Genomic DNA, 20,632 nt, shown 5'->3' with positions numbered 1-20,632 from the left:
AATGCAATAGCAGCATTGTGGGTTGAAAACAAAAAGTATATCATGGTATGAATCCTAACACTTCATAGACAGCGTTCTAGGACTTCTCGCTTCAGATAAAGTTGTCAATACATCATAGATTTCTACTCAATCAATATCAGCAGTGTTATCGCTACCAAACGCTAAATATAGATCCTGGCAATACTTCGTGAGATCTTCGTAAGAAAATCCAAAATACTACGGAAGGAATCAAATTTATATGTTTCTTTGGATCGAGAAGATGATCATTATGAGACTCAAAACATGCCTGTCTTTTCTTTTTTCGAGGACAAATGGATTATTGAGGTGTAAAGATGGGTTCAAAACCAAAATCACCTGCTATCGCTGCTGTTTCTTCAAATCCTTCAACTGATCATCGATATCGAGGAATAATATATAGTTTCTTCAAATCCTTCAACTGATCATCGACATAGAGAAATAATATTATACAATTGTGGTTTTCTGTTAATTGCCAATTTGACTAATTACATCTTCGTTTACAGATGTCTTGCATGTATCACAAGGTATAATAGTCGTCGTGCGTCCTCAGTTAAAATGTACGACAAAAGTACAACATTTATGGTTACATCCATATTAAAATGAAGGTAAATATACCAAGATATTAAAATACAATTGTACAGTCCTAACTTAATAATGCCTGTGAAGTTTTCCAAGAAATCCGAATTGTAATTTTGAAATATTATAGCTGAGAATGAAAAGAGAGTACAAAGATCAAATTCAATGAGTGAAAATGCACCAGTAGTTCTCTAAGCTGAGTTTCTTCCCTGAAATGACTTGCTTGCGAATCACCAAGCAGCCTTGAACGGATCGCGGAAATCAAATATACAGTACAGATGGATTCAGAGTGTGCTTTCCAACTTTTGTGCAACATTTTCCTTTGATAGGGTGGAGTTGTCTTCACAATCTGGGTTAAATAAAAAGGAGTGACGTCAGTGTTAAACAGCTTTCCTTCTTGGAGAACAATGGTTGTGTTCCATATTTCTAATTATTTTGGTTTCAAGATCGCAATTTAGTGTTAAACATAAAAGCCAGCTGGATAAGCTTTATTAATTTCCCTCATGGGATCAATAAAGTATCTACAGCAGTGGTTCTCAATCTTTTTGGACCAAGTACCACCCCTAATCCAACCAAAGCATCCAAGTACCACCTACAAGTCATCATCTCATAGGAACCCCAGAAATAAATATTATAATAATGAACTTTATTTGATATAGCGCCTTTAAAGGTGGCTTCTCAAAGTATTTTACAGAAAAAAAACATTAACAACAACTAATAAAAAAGCACCATTTCAGTGAGAGGGGTGAGCCTATTTAGTTGAGCAAAGGAGATGTGAATTAATTTTTCGAGCCATGATACAATTCACAACAGAGTCTAACAGATATTAAATCGTCAGGCATTTTCTTGACGGCAAAGGTCTCGCGGTGGATGTTGTAATGCGTACATTAATTTCTGGAGCAACCTCTCTAATTCGTGCAACTGCACCGTTATGTCGGCTTGTCATTGCTCTAGCACCGTCTGTACAAACTCAGACAAATTTTATCAAGTCGAGGTCATTCTCTTCGATAAATTCATTCAGAAGCTGAAATATGTGCTCTCCTGTAGATCCTGTTGGTAGTGGTTTACAGAACAGAAAGTCTTCATGGGACATACCCTCAAACTCGTATCTAACGTAAACAAGCAAATTGGCCAAATCGACTGCAGACTCATCTAATTGCAGTGAAAAACATCTGCTCATCTTAACGCGCTCTATCAGTGTACTTTTGATATAATCCTAAGTACATATAAGATGGATGCAGCCAAATACAGGACCATTCTGGATGAAAACCTGTTGGAGTCTGCAAAAGACCTGAAACTGGGACGGAGATTTATCTTACAAAAAGACAATGATCCCAAACATACAGCAAAATCTACAAAGGAATGTTTCACAAATAAACGTATCCAGGTGTTTCAATGGCCAAGTCAAAGTCCAGACCTGAATCCAATCGAGAATCTGTGGAAAGAGCTGAAAACTGCTGTTCACAAACGCTCTCCATCCAACCTCACTGAGCTCGAGCTGTTTTGCAAGGAAGAATGGGCAAGAATTTCAGTCTCTCGATGTGCAAAACTGATAGAGACATACCCCAAGCGACTTGCAGCTGTAATCGCAGCAAAAGGTGGCTCTACAAAGTATTAACGCAAGGGGGCCGAATAATTTTGCATGCCCCACTTTTCATTTTTTTATTAGTTAAAAAAGTTTCAAAAGTCCAATAGATTTCGTTCCACTTCACAATTGTGTCCCACTTGTTGGTGATTCTTCACATAAAATAAAAAATTTATATCTTTATGTTTGAAGCCTGAAATGTGGCAAAAGGTTGAAAAGTTCAAGGGGGCCGAATACTTTCGCAAGGCACTGTATCACATCCACCAGACTCTCCAACCTCTCCAGACCTTGCTGGGTGAGCAATTGCTCCGATAAATTAGGTCACGTATCATGTTAAATCATTTCTTCTCAACACATTTCCTGGTGCACGTTTTCTCTATGAAAAAAAGTACATTTTTCCCTTGCACGATTTCTAGTTTTTATCAAAGCGTACAGAAAGAAAAAGAAGAAGAAATAGTGTCGCAAAAGAACTCTGTTGCCCTTGGGAGATGTCAAACGCATTGGACATTAAAAATGCCAGATTAAAGCCAGTTCTCTTCATTTCTCAGTGTCGGGGCTGCTATGTAAAAGAGGCACTTTGCTCCGAGAGCAGGTTCAGTGCTTACTGAACGCAGATGTCTCAGAGCGGTGTGTCCAAGTGGCTGTAAAAGGTGGTGGTTGTCCTGTCACCGTAGCTTAAAGCGCCTCTTTATTAAACACAGAAACCGAAATTCAAATCCCAGCTGTGTTTTTCTTCCTTTCTTGTAGTACAGAACGTACCATTTTGGGCAATCACAAAAGGCTTGATTTCGTTAAATGCATGTGTTCATTTCCTTTCTGGAAAACTTATTTTTGATGAAATTCACACAGCTTGCGGAAAATGAAATCTAATTCTTGGTTATCAGTGCAGAAGAAATATTACCGGCTGGCAAAATAAACGGTAAGAGATTTTTTTTTTACCGGAAATTTGTGATTCGAGAGAAGACACTTCAGTGTCTGTGGTGCAATCGGTTAGAACGTTCGGCTGTAAACCGAAAGGTTGGTGGTTCGAATCCACCCAGGGACGGATTTCTTTTGCGATATAAACATTGTCTTCAGTCGATTGGATTTCTCAGCGAAACCATAGCCATTTTAATATTTGCAAGAAATGCGAGTGTTTAACACCTGTCAGGATCACCAGGAAATGTCCAATAATGCCCAACATCGTAACTCTCCAGAAAACCATATTCACCCAAGAAAAATGATCGTCGAATCGTCATTTGTACTCCAGTTGAATCCTCTGCTGAAATATTTTAAAAATACAATGCAGGTTTGTTTGAGAACTTGACAAGCATTGTTACGATAGCACTGTGCAGTTGGATTTTTTGATATTTTGACATATTTACCTTAATTTTAAGCATAAATACTATTGTAGTTTTAAAATATGTTAGCTGAGGATGCAAAGGGGTGAAAGGGAAAGGTCAGAGGGTATAGTAACAACAAGGTTAGGATTGGTGGAGGTGGTAGGGGTGTTGATGGTGATACACACAAGGAAATTAATGTACATCCCCCCCCCCCAATCAACCAATTTAAAATCAAATACCTCCCTCCTCATCTGCAGGTGCAGAGATTAATGTCAGAAGAAATACAGGTTTAAAAGTCAGGAGCACTGATAGTCCTATTTTAAAATTATGCTAAAATGCTCACAATATATTTAAAAAGTTCTGTAAAATGCAAAAATAATTAAAAAATATTAAAAGAAGGTTAAAAGAAATGATACACAGTTATAAAGCTCAGGAATGATCAATTTGAAGTTACAATCCACTTACAATATGCCAAAATATTGTAAGTGGAAATACAAAAATATGTAAAACAGGTGTATAAAATTAAAAAAGAAGTTAAAAATAAATACTAAATACTTTGAAAATTCAGGAATGTGATTGGTCAGATGCTTACGATGAGTGTTGTTGGTGTTTCGTGTGATTTAGCGAAATTAAAAAAATATTCAATTTAAAAACGGCAAGAGCTCGTATGAAAAAAAAGTTCGTAATGTATCTTTGTTGTAACAGCTGCGCCAGAACTAGTGTATTCATATACATCAGAAAAGTACCTGAACTTGACTGGTTTATATTCAGTTATATGCATTGGGGACGAAAAGGAGACTTACATGGATTTTATTAGGTTTTAGGAATCAGAAAATTTATTTTTATATGTTTATGTCTACGAGCAGAAATAACTTCCTGCTTTCAGCGCTTTTATTGTTTCTGCTTGTAACCTCGAACAGAGAAACCCAGTACTGACTCACAGAAACGCCCCAGAGTTTCTGTGTTTCTGGGATTTAAGAGGGATGTACTGTATGATGACAGTAAAGGGAGTTTTTTTTCCCGCTGTAGAGTATGAAGGCGGTTTGATGAGTCTGGAGGGAGGAGACGCGCATTCCGCACGGGGAGCACAGAACAACGAATTCACCTGCAGCTCGCCGAGTCCTGTCCTATATAACTGCTGAGCCTGGGACACACTGAGTCTCTAACCAGTGTTGGAGATGTAAAGGGTTAAACCCAGAATTCGGGAATGGAGTTTTTGTATAAGTGTAAGATTAAAGGAATAGGGTTTTGGGGGGTTTGGTGCACAGCAGAGGTTTCGGTTTAGGTTTAGTTTGCTTTTGATACATTTGTAACGGCCATGGCGACCTGTAGAGTCGGCATGCGCCGTTACTTTTGCTCACGTTTGGTGTATAAGGGTGGTGAGGGTTGGCTCACTCAGGTGATATTTCACAGTTGGGCTTTTCAAGGAAGGTGTTACAGAAAGGATTAAGGCATTAGATGTCAAATGCTTAATCACTTTGCTGAAGGGAATTGGTTTTGAAATTAGTTTCACTTGGTGAAGTTACTGGAAGAATTTTGGATGAAAATAGAGGAGAAAAAAAGATGTGGGCCTGATTAGAATGTTTGAATGGCAGAAGCTGATGGATCTTTCTAATGTGGTGTGAGCCTGGTCAGTACCTGGATGGGAGACCTCCTGGGAAAAAACAAGGTTGCTGCTGGAAGAGGTGTTAGTTGGGCCAGCAGGGGGCCCTCAACCTGTGGTCTGTGTGGGTCCTAATGCCCCAGTATAGTGACGGTGACACTATACTGTAAACAGGTGCCGTCCTTCGGATGAGATGTAAAACCGAGGTCCTGACTCTCTGTGGTCATTAAAAATCCCAGGGTGTTTCTCGAAAAGAGTAGGGGTGTAACCCCAGCATCCTGACCAAATTTCCCATTGGCCCTTACCAATCATGGCCTCCTAATAATCCCCCTCTATGAATTGGCTACATTACTCTGCTCTCCTCCCCACTGATAGCTGATGTGTGGTGAGCGTTCTGGTGCACTATGGCTGCCGTCGCATCATCCAGGTGGATGCTGCACATTGTTGGTGGTGGTGGAGGGGAGTCCCCATTACCTGTAAAGCACTTTGAGTGGAGTGTCCAGAAAAGTGCTATATATGTGTAAGCAATTATTATTAATTAATAGAACTGTGACTGTTTGCATGTTTAATGAGATGGTGATGAAGGAAGATGTTGTGACATGGTTGTCTAAGTATTGTTTAGTGAAAGGTGAGCTTCAGAAAGTCTTGGATGATGATGGCATCTGGAACTGTGCATGGAGAGTACCTGTTTCATTGCATGAAGACAAAAAATGGTTATGGTGGATTTAAACGCATTCCTTCTTTGATTGAATTAGGTGAAAATAGAGGCCTTGTGTTCTACCAAGGGCAGCCAAAACCGTACAGGAGATGTGGGGAGATGGGTCACTTTGTGGATGCCTGTACAAAGGTGGTGTGTGGTAAGTGCAAGGAAATTGGACATGCATATACTGAATGTACAAGCGCGAGGAAATGTAATCTCTGTGAGTGTGAAGGTCATGTGTTTAAAGACTGTCCAAATTCCTTTGCAAATAGAACAAAACTGGGAAGACCATTGCTCTTCCAATAGCCTGCCACCTGTGGAGACTGAAAGTGCTCAAATGAAATGTACAGAACAGAGGGTGCAGTCTAAAAGAGACATTGGATTTAGAAAATGATTGAACTCCGAGTAGAAGAGTGAGAGAAGATCATTTTCCGAGTCCTCAGGTAGGTTCTCCCATGGGTTTAGATGTCTCCAATATATGTGATCTTACTGACCAAGCTTTAGAACCAAAGACTCAAGGAGGGCAGGTGGTGAAATATCCTATGGATTGTGGGGGTGGTGGAGGAGGAGACAATTAAAGCAAAAGGGGGGGGGAGGCCTGTTGGGTAGGTGTCACCTACTGAATGATTGTAGCCAGAGCTTTTAGTCTCCCCTGGTCCTACTTTAAGTATGGCTCTTAATATTGTGTCAATAAATGTGAGAAGCATTCGCTCCAAGTTAAGGGCAAGGACTATACTATCATTTGTGAGGAAGGTAAATGCTGATATTGTGTTGTTACAGGAGTGTGGGTTACCCTTTAAAAACTGCTATGAGGATATGGAAGAACTGTGGACATTGGGCCCATCAATCTGGAGTGGGTCCAAAGAAAATAAATCTGACGGTATAGCTGTTCTAATTAAAAATAAGATGGTAGAGGTACGTCAGCACCCTGTAATGAAACCAGGGAGAGCACTGGTGGTGTATCTGGGTTTCATGAATGTCTAATTTAAACTCTTAAATATATATTGTCTGAGTTGCTCACATGACAGATATGTCCTAATTCAGGAACTGAGTATATTTATTGGGATGGGAACCAGTGGTTTTAGCTGGGGATTTTAATTCTCTTTTAGAAAGAGAAGGCAGAATGAGGGGCGAGAGACGGGTCCAATTTGATAAATCATCAATATTATTGCAAACATTATGTAAAGATTTTAAACTGAAAGATGGCTTCAAACTTCATAGTCAGGGGAGGGCAGGTTTCACATGGCACTAGTCTAATGGGACCCAAGCCTCACGCATTTTGTTTTGATACGTGATTTTACTTGTAAGACCACAGGCCTAACCCCTGTTTTTTTTTCTCTGACCACTGTCTGCTGTCATGTATAATTTTTATTCCAACGGCTGTTACTGTGGGGAAGGGTGTGTGGAAGCTCGATATTTTGCTTCTGGAAGGTGAGGAAGTGACACACAGGTTCAGGGAAAGATATAAGGAATGGCAGTCTTTGTATGACCTGTTTGGCACAAGAGCACAGTGGCCGACCCTGCGCTCTGACCCCCAGCTTCTCTCCCTGTCTGTGTGTCTCATGGAGTTAGAAAGACTACAAGCTGTGCAAACTTCCAAATCTGTAACATCATTTCAAGGGTGTATGATAGATCATTCACAAGATCAAATGGCTGTTTATTATTGTAAGAACTGTAGTTCACTACTGTTCTTTTGACTCTTGAGCTTGCATTATACAGCCGTTGAGTGCATTTTGAACCTAAGAGATATCCAACTGATTCAACCTGTCTGATGAATGTTAAATGGGTTGTGACTTTTGGCAAAGTTTTTTGCAACATTATTTGTTTCATGAATACCATTCATCTCTATAACAACTTTCCTGTACCCTGAACATATGTTTTAAATTGCTTGATCCCATTTGGTGCAACCTTTCCGTTGTCCTCGTAATGTGTTGTTTGCATTAGGAGTGTGTTAAATAAGCAGAAAAGAAGCCCGTTTCTTCTACTGCTTCTGATCTTATACAGTGGTCAGAATATCTCATCCAAAAGCTGATGAGTGGGAGGGGGGGAAATTAGTGCGTAAAAAAACATTAAAGAGCATAAGGGTTTTCATCACATGGACTTGTTTGACTGTTTAGGATTAATGTTTCGGTGCCAGATCAATTAAAGGACAACAACCAGAAACACTGGTTCTCAGAATGAACGCATTCTCCTTCAATAATCTTTTTTACCAACAGGTGAGTGGAGTTGCCATGGGCACCAGAATGGGACCCAGCTATGCCAATATCTTTGTTGGCTGGGTAGAAGAACGCTTCTTCGCTTCCTACACTGGCTATGTCCCTGACCTCTACAAGCGATATATTGATGACTGCGTCAGTGCCGCCACATGCTCCAACGATCAGCTTAAGTGCTTCCTGCACCATTTCACCAACTTCCACCTGTCCCTCAAATATATGGTTAACATATCTTCCACTACTCTTCCGTTTCTGGACATCAACTTCTCCATCAACTACCCCAGACTCTCCACTTCTGTTTATTACAAACCCACGGATTCACACAGCTATCTCTTGTTTTCACCCCAAACATACTAAAAATTCTCTCCCTTTTTCACAGTTCCTTCGGCTACAACAAATATGCAGCAACGACATCGACTTCCAGAATCAAACCCTCAAAATCTACTCCTTTTTCATCAACAGAGGATACCCCAGCAGTGTTATTGACAGGGCCTTTGCCCGAGCCAAAAACACCCCTCGGACCATCAACCCAATCAGGAACTCCCACCATAACAACCGCATTCCTTTGGTGCTTCCCTAACACACTTCCTATCCCCAGGACTGTTAACGACAACTTTTCCATCCTACAGGATGATTCCTCCATTGGGGCCCTCTTTTCTGACCGCCCCATCATCTCATATCGCCAATCACCTAATCTGCGCAACCTTCGTTTTCACAGCTCCCTTGACCGCTCTCAGCAACCATCCACACCAGGTACTTTCCCCTGCAACAGAGCTCGCTGTATCGCCTGCAAGTACACATCCAACACCACACTCATTCAAGGCCCCTCAGGACAATTCTGGATCACCCAGATGGCATCTTGTACCTCCAGCAACCTTATTTACTGTATCTCTTGCAGTAAATGCCCAGTTTCTCTCTATATTGGAGAAACAGGAAGGAGACTTGGAGACCGCTTCAGAGAACATGTCAGGGCTGTGAAGATTGAAGATCTCTCCAAAAACCATTGTTTCTCATTTCACCTCTGATGGCCATGACCACTCTAATCTCTCCGTCTGTGTTCTCAAAGATGGTTTTCTGAACTCATACATTAGAAAGACTACCGAAACCAAACTTATCCTGCAACTAGGATCACACCTTCCCCCTTCTCTAAACAACAGACTACTATTCTACTAAATTTTCTCCATTCATTGGAAGTTGTATTTCACACCTCTCAACACCTATTCTGACTTCACACCTCTTGATTGCCCTCTCTTTCTGTCCCCTGCTCCCATCTCTCACTCCTCCTCCCTCCCAGCCTTTGTTCTCCCACTACATTACCTTTGCCTACTGCCTTCTCTTTCTCACACCTGAAGAAGGCTCCACAGCCGAAACATTGTTTTCTCTCTTCTTTTTTTTTCAGCATGGAATAAACCTATTACTTGTTCCTAAACAACCAGAAACAATATCTTCGGACTTTCCAGAGCTGTAAGTAGTCATTCCAAGTTTATTAACTTGTCTCTGTGCTTGTATGTACTCTTCAATAGCCACCGATGTTATTTACAGCAACTATTTTTAAAAATAAATTAGCATTTTTTTGGACTTCCTTTAAAGAATTGGCACATTTGGCAGAGCGGTGGCTCTGTGGCTAAGGATCTGCACCTGTGGCTGGAAGGTTGCTGGTTTACATCCCACAGTCGGCAGAGGAATCCTACTGTCACGGACGTCCAAAGGGACTCACCGTGGGGAGCAGGAGAGCGGAAAAAGACGACACCATATGCGTAGTGGCAAGACGGGAAAAAGGCCCGGGCTCATTAGTGCAAAGAGTTCAGGAATGCCGTATAGAAACCTATGCCCTCAGGGAGTGGACGTGGGGCGCCCTGGTGCTAGGCGGGTCTCAGGACATCCGAACGTCAATGCTGAGTGAGGACAGAGTGCAAGACCCAGAATATATAGCCCAAGGGAAAGAGAAAGACCAGAAGGACAGCAGACCGGAAACTAGGGACGGGACAGGGCTGACACCTACTCCGTTGGGCTCCTGAACAAGGCCCTTAACCCCAACTGCTCCAGGGGTGCCGTATAGATGGCTGACCCTGTGCTCTGACCCCCAGCTTCTCTCCCTGTATGTGTGTCTCAAGGAGAGCAAGCTGGGGTATGCAAAATAGGAATTCCTAATGCAAGAAATTGTATATGGTCAATACAGTGATCATATCTTATTGGCACATGGTAATCTCCAAGGAACAAGTAATAGGTTTATTCCATGCTGAAAAGAGAAGAAGAAAACACAATGTTTTGACCATGGAGCTTTCTTCAGTTATGATTTGATTTTTTACAATCATACCCACACAAACTTTGCAATTTTTAAAAATCTTGCAAACACAACCCAGATATGTTGACTTTAAAAAAAACAAAAACAATTTTGGGGGTATTTTTTTTTAAGAAACACATACTTCCTTTCTAGTTTTTTATATGGCTGTGACTGTCAGAAATCCTCAGTGAAAAGGTATGCAGATCCTGTGCTGATGTAAGTAGTTATTGAGACAGGCGAACAATCCAGAACGTCAGGCGAGGTCCAAGGTCGAGAGGCAAAAGAGAGTCCATAACCAGTAAGCGAGATTCAGAGTAAACGCGAGGTAGAGCTCTCAAAGAGAAGACTCAATACCGAGTAGCGGGAAGCGGGTTTGAATGGTTAAAACAGTGCTGCTTGCCGCACAGTAGAGAATGTCCTGGTGGATTAACACATGTTGATCTCCACCAGTTGGCTGGTGGTCTTGACATTGACAGAATGCTGTTTTGTGATTGATGCTATATCAAAATATAGGGTCCCTCAAAAATTAAACACAGAAATAAAAACATTGAATGGATTTGTACATCTGTTGCACTCCTACACTATTAACATCCATTGGGAGTTGAATTTCAATTATGTTTCCACTTCATTCAGATGTGTTCCCTATTTTTCAGATTTTTGGCAATGCCACATGTTAAAGGAGGACAGAGAAGTAGGAGGCCAGACCTGTGGCTTGTGGAGTAGGGATGAGATCAAAGAATTTCTGAAGTTTTTTAAGCTAGAAAAAAAAATTAGGTGGCATGACAATATGTGGTCAACACTGTCAAACAGAGTCCTTGGAGAGGATTGCTCCAGCAACAGGAAATGGTTATCAGTGATTTGGCATGAAGATAGAAAAAAAGTAAGAATCCAAGTGCTTAGGGCTCAGAAGGAGGTGAGTATTGGTAAGGATTCAAAACCAGATGACAGTATACAATCTATAGTCCATATTTCAAGTCAAAGTGAGAGACATAGTTTGGAAGGCAACACAGAGCTCAGAAGTTCATCAGGAGATACAGAAGATGCATGGGCTGCACACGGCAGCACAGACAGTGGTGACATGTTTGAAGGAGAAAAAATCTGTGTAGAATCAGAAAAAAAGCCTGAAGAGCACAGTGAATATTCCCAGGGGGAAAGCTTACCTGGGACATCACCTCAGGATAAAAGGGGATTAAGAAAGATTATGTCTGTGCCTAAAACTTTCCAAGTATGTCTGAAGGCTGAACAATGGAGAATAATACCACTTTTAAAAGGTACATCTAAACTAAGATGATCATGGACCCATATCTTATATAGAGAGTTCAGGAAGATAAATCCTTGCTGCCCAATAGCCTTCAAATACCAATACATCAGGAAAGAGAACAGCAGAAAAAAAACTTTCTTATAATTAAAGCAGTCTGTACTTTCAGTTCCTACCTTCAGTACCTTCAGTTCAGTACTTTCAGTTCCTGTAATGTAAAATACACAATGACAACAAGACAAACCAATGGGCAATGATGACATCACAATTGATGTTGTACTAGTAGGGCAAATACAACACAGTGAAAGGGAAACACAATTTCGACAGGCACGTCAGCCTTATCGTTGAAAGTTTGCCCGTGCCCTCACAAAAGGAATCAGCAATGTGTACTACAGGCAGCTGAGCAGAACTCCGCTTGCTGAAATTGCAGCAGCCAATTTATCTAGGGCTCACAAGCAAGTATTAAACTTGCTTGGCAAGTTCGGCATTTAATTTATTCTGCGGAAACATCGTATCGGAATGAACTGCCCGAGATAAAAGAGTAATTGCGGCTTCAGATCGTTTTTACAGAGCATTGCGTTGTTCTGTTCATGCTGACTACACGCTTTAGATTTGTCATTTACTGCAAGCGTTGCTTTTACAGGTTTTTCTGAAATTCCTCGCATTTGAGCCAGCACTAAAATATTTCATTCCCGTCGCTGAATACATCGTGGAAACGGTATTTGCAACGGAATGCTGTCACACATGAAACCTTTTTGTTATTCGGTTCTGAAGTTTGAAAATGAAAATAAAACGGGGGTCACTTCATAGGCTTGAAAGAAGTCCAAGCAGTATAAAAACCCGCGAATTCTCACAAATTGCATTGTGCTGCACCTTTCTTCTGCTGCTGTTATAAATAAACCTTAAACATTTGAATGCATACCTTACTGCTGCTAATCACATTCACGTGTTTACAAAGCTTTTTTCTGTCCGTTATGTTTTTGCTAAGCAGTTTCTCCGTTTCCCTCGTACTGTGATTGTCAGTGAGCACAACAAGACTGAAACAGTGTAAAGGCAGGTAAAAAAGACAGGGTAAAACGCCTGACTGTCGGGAGTGGGATTTGAACAAGTGCCTCTATTTGGAGAGCGAAACACAAAGCTTAAAAGACACAAATCTGTGAATTTGCTGTTTTAAACCGCTCGACTATCCTGAAAAAATGGGTGCTGATTGCACCAGTCGCATCCGATTTTCCGTAACTTTGGAACGATTGATACGACTGGACGAACACAATTTGTGGCGTTTAGCATGACATGGAAAACGGTACCGGAGCATTCGGGTCCGGACTACCAGACTCAGAAACAGTTTTTATCCCCGCACTATCAAACTATTAAACTCCCAGCCTCTCTCACTCTCTCCTCACCTCTCACCTATGATCTGAACCTCACAGTGCCTTCTTTCTTACCAAAAACCCAAACACACATTGAAAATCTACCTCTCCCATACATGTCAAAAGCTCACTCCCCATCATTTCTATCCCTTTATTTCATTCTTTTGATGCATGTTTTTGCACATAACCTGTTACATTTTTGTTGTTTTGCACACTGCCTGTTGTTGTTTTTTGCACATCAGCTGTTGTCTCTGCCTTTCTTTTGTTATACAATTGTATTGTTGTTGTGTTTTTTTCTTTGTACTACTTATGTCCGAGAACTAGCTAAATAGCATTTCGTTATACCATATACCTGCGTATGAGTATAATGACAATAAACTTGAACTTGAACTTGACTTAGTCTTGCAGGCAGTATATTATTTTATACTATTTTATTTACTCGTTTAAAAAAACACGGTCTTCTCGTTCCTAAGTCAGATTCTTAGTGCTTTAGTTACTTCCAACCTGGACTGACGTCTCACCGGATCTGTTTGTGATCAGACCATGGAGGGGGGGCTGTACCAAGCGCACGTTCCTTCCCAATGCTGAGGCGATCATTCGGAAGATGGGTGTGAAGAGAGACAAGCTTTGTTGACTAAAGATCAAGACAGGATATGCACTAATCACTGGCAACAGTTATGTTCTCTTAATATTGAGACTCCCACATTGCTAGTTTTTTTGAAGACTTTGAAACAGGCACAGGTGGGGTTTGAAACCACACCCTTCGGTTTACGAGACCAACACCTTACCACTTGGCCATGGCACCTTCAAGCAAATATAGGAATAATGTTGTTCAAATTATTTTTTTTCTGAATCTGGTTTACATCGCCTGGAGGTTGCAACAACAATAAAAGGGATACTTAACAAGGAGATACGCTGTAGCAGTGTGACTCCAACAGATGCTCCTGAAGAGGCTCAAGGTTTAAGCCAGCTCCTTAGAGCGCTCGGCTGTGTTACTTTCAACAGCGGCTGTTCAGCTCTTGTTTGACCTAGTGGTTTTATAACGTGTGGAAACGACCGCAACTTCGTTTTCTGAGATGCTTTCTCTCACGTGGTGAAATCTCGACCTCTTTGGCATCTCTGGCTTTTGTTCTTCTGTAGAGCAGGCTTTTACACCTCTGCTTATAGTGCCCTTGAAGTCATTTTATTTTTACAGGAAGACGCATTCCCTAACGATCTCTCCTGTTTTAGAAATGTTTCATAAGGCGTGTTTGATTCAACGGACAAACAGTATACTAATTGTACAATGCAGATCTATGCGGCATTCGTACTGTCTTTGACTGGGATTCTGAAATACTTCTTGAAAAGGTATTCAGATTTTCTTGAACCTATAATAAAAACACAGACCTGAAACTCCCTAGCTTCCAATCTCTGATGTTGCTGTCCTTAAACTCGGACGTGATGTTCTGCAGACGTGCAGTGTGCCTTTACTCTCGTTGTTTTCAAAACGACCTCCGTTGTCAGGCGCAGTTAAAGTGGAACTGGCCTGACTGCACAGGAAAGTACGGAATGATAAAATGTTTCTTCGGCTCAAAATGTCCCCTTAGACCCTCGTCATGTCTCTGTGAGGAACGGGCAGGTAGAGAGGTTTAACAGATGCTCATGATGTTTCACACGGGTGTTACCTGTTGTAGTGTTTCAAAAGATGTGTTAGCGGACCACAGATTATCTTGAAAAGATTTGGGTTTGCACTGGCTGGGATTCAAACCTGACTCAATTATTTGGAAGGCGCCTGTACCACCAACGCACTTCCGAGAAGCACCTGCAAATTATCACACTCCTCTCTCTCACCTACAAAGTTATGGAGACACAGACGTCCAATGAAAGCTCAAGGCTCCACTCAAGGCTTTATTCACTCAACGCTCCACTCTTTTGTTGTGATGTCATTTTAATTAATATTAGCTTTGATAAGGTGTCATTTTTGCCTCTAAAAAGGTAAAGTCTGCTCCTTTCTTCCTGGTATAGAAAGAACGTGTTCCATCTTTGTTTAAAAACACCACTAAAAGTAAATTATTCAGCTCTACCGCCTGTGTGCATTGACAAGACACCTCAAAAGGACATATTAAATAAGAACACGATCCTTCCTGTTACCATTCCTGTGGTTGGGGCGTCCTTTCACCCTTTTACATTAAATCATCAGCACTGCTGTTTTTCTATGCATAGTTTAATCAAGAGCACTTAAAAGATGCAAAAAGCTTACAAATAAAATAGAATTGAAAGACAGTCGAGTAAGGAGGTAGAAAAAAAGCACTCCCCCGTCTGGGAATCAACCACCGTCGCCCATGTAACTGGATGTAAAAATAACAGATTAATTTGTGCACAGTCTCTTGAAGCTTCGATGCCATTATTTTTCCTTCCTTATTTTTTCATTCCTATGAATTTACTCTGTAGTAGAAGAAACGCGAAAGTGGGAAACTGCAGGCATTCTTCATGAGTGGTGTGATCAGTGAGCATTTGCACATCTCTTAGTCTGTTCCGTAAACTTTTTCATCGGGGATGTATCTCAGTGGTAGAGCGCATGCTTCGCATGTATGAGGTCCCGGGTTCAATCCCTGGCATCTCCAGGTGCTTTATATTACAGTACTCACATCGCAATCTTCTGGTGAGTGAGAACTCTTTGCTTGTGTTCAGAGAGAGCCAGGTTTACACAAATAAATGCAGGCACACTCGACGTGCTGCAGAGTTGCGCTGCTGTTTTAAATGTACCTCTTTTAGTTCTGTTAAATCCTAAATTATTTGAACTAATAATTTAGTTCAAATTCAGGAAATCCTGAGATTGCTTCACACTTGTCATGGCTGTTGCAGAAAACACCTGTTGAATCTCACCCGGGATTTCCTGAGAGATCATTCAGCGAGCGAATCCTCCTTCTGAACTCCGCATTAAACTGAAAGCTTCACGAACTCCTCACTGCGTGTCCTGTACTGTTACAAGTGCTGTCGTGTAGATGTGAAGCAAAGCCATAAGCACACTTTGAACTTTTTCCGTTTGTTAAGGAAAATGCAAAAGAGCATGACAAGTATTGAACGTATAAAATATCCATGGCACAACTGGAGAAAGTACTGAAGGACTACACATCGACTTTTGATGATTACAAGAGATTCAAGAAACACAACCGTCCGCACCTGGGTTTGGATCCTGAACCCTAGAGTTAAAAGAACATAAGCGAAGGATATGTTAAAATAATATGAAAACGTCTCTTTATTAAGATACACAACATTTATGGCGACGAGAGATGAATGGTTAACGGACTCAAAGCGAGCGGAACACTGCTGATTTTAGTTCTCTTGCTGGTAGAAACGAACTTCTGAATTTTCGGACTTTTCGTTTAGCTTTCGCCATGGAAGATATGGTAGCCGCGCCGAGAAGCTTTGCTTATGCTCAGCTTTTTCCACCATTTCTACTGAACCTCGGACCTCCGTATTTGTATACGGAATACAAGATATGGATGGAGTCGTACAGATTTTTTTAAATAGCCAGTGGATCTACAGAAGCTCAGGATGCCGTGAGACGGGCTACACTACTGCACTGTATCGGGGCTCCCGTGCAGCGGATTTTCGCCAACCTCCCTGGAGAAAAAGGTACATATGAACAGACTGCAGCTGCCTTAGACGCTTACTTTACACCGCGGAGAAATGTGGTTTTGGAACGGCATAAATTTAGGCAGAGAACTTAGTCTCAGGACGAATCTGTTGTTGCTTTTGTGACTGCACTAAGAGAACTGGCTAAATCTTGTGACTTTGGAGTATTGGAAACTGACATGTTAAGATATCAACTTGTGGAAAAATGTGCACATAAGAGACTATAAATTGCTGCAGGAGGAAGGGCTGACTTTAGAAAGAGCTCTTACAGTCGCTAGAATTCATGAAGCAGCTCAAGCAGAATCAAGAATGCTTTCTGACCACAGTGACAAAGTGACACTGAACGGGGCGGTCGCTCAAACTTTACAAACAAAAGCCGAGCAGCCGGACGCAGTCATGCTAGAGATATAGAAGAACAGGGGACGGCTGACATTACATGTTACAGGTGCGGACTAACAGTGCACAAAGCAGATGAATGCGGAGCGTGAACAGCAAAATGTCTACACTGTAAGAAAACAGGACATTATGCACACGTCTGCAGAGCATCACGTCCGAGTTTAAGGACAGCAACATCAGAGATTGGAAGTTAGGGAGTTTCAGGTCTGTTTTTTTATTATAGGTTCAAGAAAGTCTGAATACCTTTGCAAGAAGTATTTCAGAATCCCACTCAAATCCAGTACGAATGCCGCATAAATCTGCATTGTACAATTAGTATACTGTTTGTCCGTTGAATCAAACACGCCTTATGAAGCATTTCTAAAACAGGAGAGATCGTTAGGGAATGCGTCTTCCTGTAAAAATAAAATGACTTCAAGGGCACTAAAAGCAGAGGTGTGAAAGCCTGCTCTACAGAAGAACTATAGCCAGAGATGCCAAAGAGGTCGAGATTTCACCACGTGAGAGAAAGCATCTCTGAAAACGAAGCTGCGGTCAATTCCACGCGTTATAAAACCACTAGGTCAAACAACAAGAGCTGAAGAGCCGCTGTTGAGAGTAACGTGGCCGAGTGCTCTAAGGAGCTGGCTTAAACCTCCAGCCTCTTCAGGAGCATCTGTTGGAGTCGCACTGCTACAGCGTATCTCCTTGTTAAGTATCCCTTTTATTGTTGTTGCAACCTCCAGGCGATGTAAACCAGATTCAGAAAAAAATAATTTGAACAACATTATTCCCATATTTCCTCGAAGGTGCGGTGGCCAAGTGGTAAGGCGTCGGTTTTGTAAACCGAAGATCGTGGGTTCACCCCACCCGTGCCTGTTTCATTTGTCTCCACTTTCCTTTAGTTTCAAAGTCTTCAAAAAAACTCGCAATGTAGGAGTCTCAATAGTAAGAGAGCATAACTGTCACCAGTGATTAGTATTCTTGCATATCCTGCCTTGTTTTTCAGTCGACAAAGCTTGTCTCTCTTCACAACCATCTTCTGAATGATCGCCTCAGCATTGGGAAGGAACGTGCGCTTGGTACAGCCCCCGACTCCATGGTCTGATCACAAACAGATCGGGTGAGCTGTCAGTCCAGGTTGGAAGTAACGTTCGAAAGCACTAAAAATCTGACTTAGGAACAAGAAGACCATGTTTTTTTAAACGAGTAAACGATAAAATAATATACTGCCTGCAAGACTATGTCAAGTTCAAGTTCAAGTCCAAGTTTATTGTCATTATACTCATACACAGGTATATGGTATAACGAAATGCTAGAAAGACAGAAACAACAGCCGATGTGCAAAAAAAAACAATGGGCAGTGTGCAAAACAACAAAAAGGTAACAGGTTATGTGCAAAAACATGCATCAAAAGAATGGAATAAAGGGATAGAAATGATGGGGAGTGAGCTTTTGACATGTAAGGTAGAGGTAGATTTTCAATGTGTGTTTAGGTTTTTGGTAAGAAAGAAGGCACTGTGAGGTTCAGGTCATAGGTGAGAGGTGAGGAGAGAGTGAGAGAGGCTGGGAGTTTAATAGTTTGATAGTGCGGGGGTAAAAACTGTTTCTGAGTCTTGTAGTCCGGACCCGAACGCTCCGGTGACGTTTTCCATGTCATGCTAAACGCCACAAATTGTTCGTCCAGTTGTATCAATCGTCCTAAATTTACGGAAAATCGGATGTGACTGATACAATCCGCGCCCATTTCTTCAGGATAGTTGAGCGGTTTAAAACAGCAAATTCACAGATTCGTGTCTTATAAGCTTTGTGTTTCGCTCTCCAAATAGAGGCACGGGTTCAAATCCCACTCCCGACAATCAGGCGTTTTACCCTGACTTTTTTACCTGCCTTTACACTGTTTCAGTCTTGTTGTGCTCGCTGACAATCACAGTACGAGGAAAACTGAGAAACTGCTTAGCAAAAACATAACGGACAGAAAAAAGCTTCGTAAACACGTGAATGTGATTAGCACCGGTAAGGTATGCATTCAAATGTTTAAGGCAGATTTATAAAAGCAGCAGAAGAAAGGTGCAGCCTTTGTAAGAATTCGCGGGGTTTTATGCTGCTTGGACTTCTTTCAAGCCTATGAAGTGACCCCCGTTTTATTTTCATTTTCAAACTTCAGAACCGAATAACGAAAATGTTTCATGTGTGACAGCATTCCGTTGCAAATACCGTTTCCACGATGTATTCAGCGACGGGAATGAAATGTTTTAGTGCTGGCTCAAATGCGAGGAATTTCAGAAAAACCTGGAAAAGCAACGCTTGCAGTAAATGACAAATTTAAAGCGTGTAGTCAGCATGAGTAGAACAACGCAATGCTCTGTAAAAACAAAATCTGAAGCCGCAATTACTCTTTTATCTCAGGCAGTTCATTCCTATACGATGTTTCCGCAGACTAAATGAAATGCCGAACTCCAAACGTGTTGTTGCCATTATTGTACTCCTGCTGAAAGAAGAAAGAAAGGTGTCGTAAATGAACATTGTCGCCCGTGGGAGATGTCAAGCGCATTGGACATGAAAAGTGCCGGATAAAACCCATTTCTATACGTTTCTCTTAGTGTCGGGGCTCCTATTGAATGTAAAGGAGGCAACGTGCTCAGCCAGCCGACTCAGCGCTTACTGAACGCAGGTGTCTCAGAGCGGTGTGTCCAAGTCGCAGTAAAAGAGGAGGATTCTGTCGGCGCCGTGGCTTAGTTGGTTAAATCGCCTGTCTAGTAAACAGGAGATCCTGGGTTCAAATCCTAGCGGTGCCTTTCTTCCTGTCTTCTCGCACCGTTTATTGTTATAGAGAACATGCTTCTGCATTACCTCAGTCAATATCACCGGGAATGTGAATAGAAATGTAAACATCAATATTTCTGCTGTCTCCTGAGAAACACAAGTATAGAGTCAAAACACAATAAATAATGCTAAACAATTATTCAGTTAACACCCAGATGTGACAAAACACATTTAAGACTTACATCCCCTTTAAATATGTATTTCCTTAATATCAGTTCTCTTCCCTCCCCAGGACACCTGCAAATTCACTAGAGCATATTAAAAGCTGTGTGTAAGTCTTACATGTGTTCTGTCACATCTGGGTGTTAAATTAATAGATGTGTTGTGTTATTTAATATGATTTTACTCCACGCTTGTGTTTCTCGGGAGACAGCAGAAATATTGGGGATTTGCGGCTACAGAAAATAATGTGAACTTTACAGGCAAAAGTAAGGTTAAGTTAAAGAAACAAAAACGTATTGTCACCTTTTTCAACGTGATTTTTTAAGACATTTGTTCGGAATAGTATATCTTCTCGTGTCTGTGGCTGTTATCCTACAATAACGGTGGTGAAATAGCAGGAATGTGCGGAAAGAATCGGAGATTGAACAGAAGACTCATCCCGTCGATAGTAAGGTTGTGTAGGACCGCACACCCTACGATGTCAGTGTTGAGGAGTGAGGTTTAAAAGCTTCTTCACGAACCAGGAAGGAGTACAAATCTAAAGTCTTCTGATCCGTAATCAGACACGTTATCCATTGCGCCATTGGCGTTTGTATTGCATTCAGAGCCGCTACTATTCATGTGTCTTGTATGTGTGTCTAGTTACTACGTCTTTCATTATGTCTGGTTTAAAATAATGTATCTTTAAAACAGACAAAGGGTTTATGAGTCTCCCTGAAATTCAC

The 20,632-nt window shown here is 41.3% G+C and overlaps 3 non-coding genes across 3 annotated transcripts; all 3 read left to right on the top strand.

Annotated features, from left to right (window-relative positions):
* Window positions 1-3,150: 3,150 nt before the first annotated feature.
* Window positions 3,151-3,224, top strand: trnay-gua (transfer RNA tyrosine (anticodon GUA)). Its single transcript has one exon. It is a non-coding gene; the product is annotated as a tRNA-Tyr (tRNA).
* A 12,233-nt stretch (window positions 3,225-15,457) lies between these two features.
* trnaa-cgc (transfer RNA alanine (anticodon CGC)) lies at window positions 15,458-15,529 on the top strand. Its single transcript has one exon. It is a non-coding gene; the product is annotated as a tRNA-Ala (tRNA).
* Window positions 15,530-19,643: 4,114 nt separating this feature from the next.
* Window positions 19,644-19,717, top strand: trnat-agu (transfer RNA threonine (anticodon AGU)). Its single transcript has one exon. It is a non-coding gene; the product is annotated as a tRNA-Thr (tRNA).
* Window positions 19,718-20,632: the final 915 nt, after the last annotated feature.

Source organism: Lepisosteus oculatus, chromosome 14 (genome assembly GCF_040954835.1).
Source record: "Lepisosteus oculatus isolate fLepOcu1 chromosome 14, fLepOcu1.hap2, whole genome shotgun sequence".
In the NCBI taxonomy this organism is placed as follows: Eukaryota; Metazoa; Chordata; class Actinopteri; order Semionotiformes; family Lepisosteidae; genus Lepisosteus; species Lepisosteus oculatus.
This window is presented reverse-complemented; position numbering and strand designations above follow the sequence as displayed.